This window comes from Triticum dicoccoides, chromosome 7B, assembly GCF_002162155.2.
Source record: "Triticum dicoccoides isolate Atlit2015 ecotype Zavitan chromosome 7B, WEW_v2.0, whole genome shotgun sequence".
Classification (NCBI taxonomy): Eukaryota; Viridiplantae; Streptophyta; class Magnoliopsida; order Poales; family Poaceae; genus Triticum; species Triticum dicoccoides.
Genome location: NC_041393.1, coordinates 393,806,829 through 393,811,081, shown reverse-complemented (window position 1 = coordinate 393,811,081; position 4,253 = coordinate 393,806,829).

Sequence of the window (4,253 nt, the reverse complement as noted above, 5' to 3'; positions counted from 1 at the left end):
CGAAGGGCGGTTGAATCGGATTTGGGAGGAATTTTTGTGTGGGGGGGGGGGAGGATTTTCGCGCGGTGGGCGGGGGGAGTTTGGCACATGGTCGGTTTCTCCAAGTGCAGTCCCATGTGTCAGTGAAGAGGCTAGCCGAAGCGCGTTCCGTTTGCGTGAGCCGTGTGCAGGACCGAACATGTGTGGGGTGCAATGCGACCGTGACAGGAGTGCTATGAGTGTACCGCCTTTTTCCTTTTAAACTAGGTGCTTCGCCCCCTAAAAAAATTTTTGTTGCTTCGTGTGATCCTTCGATACTACTACTAGTAATCCGGTAATCCCGACTAAAACGGCGCGGCCAGGTCTTTTCCCGCGTGATATGTTGGGAGGTTGGGTTAGTTGGTTTAGGACGAGTAATGCTGCACCTACGTAATCCCAGTTACGTAATTAATGTAATGTGAAACATGTAAGCTATTGATTGTAGATTGGGGGGAGGGAGGGGCCCACCACCATGAAAAATCAGGGGAGGAGAGAGAGAGGCAATTTACGTTAACCCTTTCGTTGGTTCCCGTAGATGTAGAAAGATGTGAAATGCGTGAATGTGTAGTGGACGTACTATTGGAGTGCCTAAGATAATTTGTGTATGTATAGACCCTATGTGTTTATTTTACTTCACATGTTAGATTTGTCTCGGTTCAATATAAAGCAGAGTTGGTGATGATGGTGTGCCTGTCATCCTGCAATATAGGCCGTCCGATCTATATCCAACGGATAGGAAGGAAACTATTACAATTTACCCGCACTCCTCTCCACATTTGCAGATAAGGCTTTCCCTCGTTCATCCTTTTCTCCCACAAGATCTTGATCTTCTGTGCAACGCACGGGCATCTTGCTAGTACTCCTACAATATGTATATTATTGTGAAAGTTCATATACACCGGCCGAGATTAATATAAACACGGCAGATTTTCATTACATTTCGAACTTTTATAGGACAGAAAAATAAAAGAAACCCGACCCTAAACCTATTCTACGGTGGCGACCGATGTCCTCCGTCTGCGATCTCTATGTACGGGGGCGGGGTTCAAGACCCATGAAGTGAAGGTGCGGTCTCCGGTGAGGAAGAGTAGAACACGGGATAAGGACCGGCCAGTTGGCACACCATGCCCTGCCACCTCCCATGCCCTACTCGTCCTCGGAGGAGTCCCCGACCTTGGCGGTGCCGGACGTTGGACGGCGGCAAGTAGGACGCGTGGCTGGCGGTGCTCCCATCGTCGGCCGCCAACGTGGCCACCGCTTGTGCGGTCGCATCCGTGTCCGGCTACGCCGCTATTGCGTCATGTGAGGCGACTTGAGCGAGGGCGGCGACATCGAGCTTCATCCCCGAAGACAAGATCTCCCTCAGAGTGTTCGCACTTGCGGTCATGGAGGATGTGGTGCCAGGTAGGAGGACGATGCGCTATGGTGTGGAGGTTAGCTGGGCATTGCCGCTTTAAGTAGCGGATTCCGGTGAGGCCGAGCGTCCGGGTGCGTCATTAAGTCGTCGGAGTTGGTTCCTCGGGCACGGAGCCTCTTAACGATGACATACGAACGGACGGCATGAATCGGGGCAGCTGGCGCCGGCTGGGAACGCACCGCGCGAGGGCGCGAGGGACGAGGGTTTTGGTCTGCCAGGGTAGTCAGCTGCGGTCGTGGCAACGTTGGAGATGCCCTTTTCTCACATGCGATCCCCGCATGTCATTGAAAAAACAAGACGACTCGGCATGGTCTCAGGTCCAGAGGATGCAGTTGGCCGTGCTACACCACTCCGCAGACGCGTCACGGCGCCCCGTGCGTCCTCGACGAGTCGGGTGTTGGGGTGTGTTTGGATTGTGGCCAAAGTGCACCTTACCAAAATTTTGGTCATGACCCAAAGATTGGTCTTTGTTTGGATGGTTGCCATTTTTTGGCATCCCAATGAACTCTAGCCAACTCTAGTTCATTTTTCTAGCCAATGTCGGGCAAATCATGGGCAACCAATACCTCTACCAAAATTTTGGTCATGACCCAAACATTGGTCTTTGTTTGGATGGTTGCCATTTCTTTGGCATGCCAATGAACTCTAGCCAACTCTAGTTCATTTTTCTTGCCAATGTCGGCCAAATCATGGGCAACCAATACCTCAACCAAAATTTTGGCTACCCAATGCTTTGATGGGGCAACCTTGGGAACAAACCAAACATACCGTTGGTCGTGCCACAGCACTAACGCCACCCTCGGCACACTGAAACCGACCATGTCTAGCGACGATATGAGCGTGTCGCTCACCGCAGCCGCCGTGTCCAGAGGCGGTGCTGGAGCTGCTCCTCGTTGTTGGCCCCAACGACCCACATGAACGGTTGTCGGTGGCGAGGAGGTCGTGGGCCAGCTCCTCCATTGGACTAGTCTGCGCTACGTCGTCCCGACCGGTGTGCCCCACATGTCAGTTTCCCTGTTTTCCCGGCCATATTCGAGTGTTAGTGCTCCGCATTGCGCATTAGGCCTTTCACTATGTAGGCCAAGAGAGACAACTTATTGTTTATTTGAGCCGTTCAAGTATAATCAAGTGGCCTTTGCTTATTTCTCATTCCTCTCCAACCCTCTTCTCCATCGATCATGTCGCCCTCCAGTCGAGTCCATTCTCCCGCATGCCTCATTTGAACATTCCGCCGAGTATCATTCGCATGTACCCACCCTAGTCCTCTTTCAGTACATCTCCGGACACCGAGATGAAATCGAGAGGTAACGAGTGGTGGCACGTGATACCTAAGGCGGATTCAAAATTTTGAACCGGTGATCATAGCATCCGCAAATCATATATAAAGGGTATTCAATGTTCGTTTCATTTTTAAACGTACAATATACTCCCTCCTATCCTTTCTAGTTTACATATAAGTTTTATGTGTAGTCAAAGTATCTCTACTTTGATCAAAAAGGTATAAACATTCAACAACGCCCAATCAATATTGTTAGATTTGTACGTACTCCTAGATCTGTACTCGAGATGGTTTCCAATTTGACTATTGACAAGATTAATAATACATGAGATGTATAATGTGAAAATTATATCATTGGAAACTCCTTTCACATACGAATTTCACCGTATGCTTTGTGTAAGTTGCATGTCATATATTATTTCTCTAACATTTGGTCAAACTTAGCCTCGAAAAACGCATTAGACCCTGTATGCTTTGTGTAAGTTGCATGTCATATATTATTACTCTAACATTTGTGTAAGTTGCACGTCATATATTATTACTCTAACATTTGGTCAAAGTAGTATAGTGGAAGTGGATCCTCTGACGTAGGTATCCCTGCCTTTCCCTCCCTTTCGCTCACTTACTGGCGGAACCCATGCTTGCTAGTCCCCGCATGTCAGTTACTCAATGGGTTCGGCCACGTCAGGGGATCCTCATCCGTAGTATACTCCCTCTGTTTTTATTTACTCCGCATAAAACTGAGCGAGTGGTGGTATAATAAATGACGCGGGCGGGGGAGGGGGAGGGACGTCGGTTTGCTCTCAACTGCGGTCCCACAAGCGAGAGAAAACGCAAGACGAAGCGCGTTCCATTCGGTGAGTGACGTGGAGGGTCGAGCGTGCCGGGCTGCGACGCGAACGCGACAAGAGCGATGTACAGTCAAAACCGATTGACCGGTCGTCACCGAAACCACTATTCACACCAGAACCTTCGCTGCTCGGCCTACGCCAGCCACTGCCCTGAAACCACACCAAATCTCCAGCCCATTCCCCCACCTTTCGATTCCCTAGCCCGCATCAAGTGTCCCCTAGTTCGCCGGAAAGCCATGGTGCACCGCAAGATCACTTACTACAAGATGCTGACGCCGAAGCGCCGCGCAGAAATCACGGCGGCGGTCGGCGCCACAGACCTCCGTTCCCAAGCTCGCTTTGCGGCGGGCCAATCTCCGAGTTCTTTGGATCCAAGCTACGAGGAGGAGGAAGCTGATCCAATGTTCATGGCGGAGGTCGCGGCGCAGAAGGCCCCCGATGGGTATGAGACGATGGACATCGACTTCGTGCCGGCATCTGAGTCCCTCATGGTGCAGGCGGACCAGCGGTTCAACATGGCAATACTAAAGGAGGACCGGGAGGCAGAGGCTCAACTCGACGCAGAGCGCGCGCATGCCGCTGCCATCGAGGCTCTCCTGCAGGCGGAACCGGATGTCGTGGATGTGAACCGGGCAGCGGAGGCTCAACTTGAGGCGGAGCGCGCGGATGCCGCTGCCATCGGGGCCCT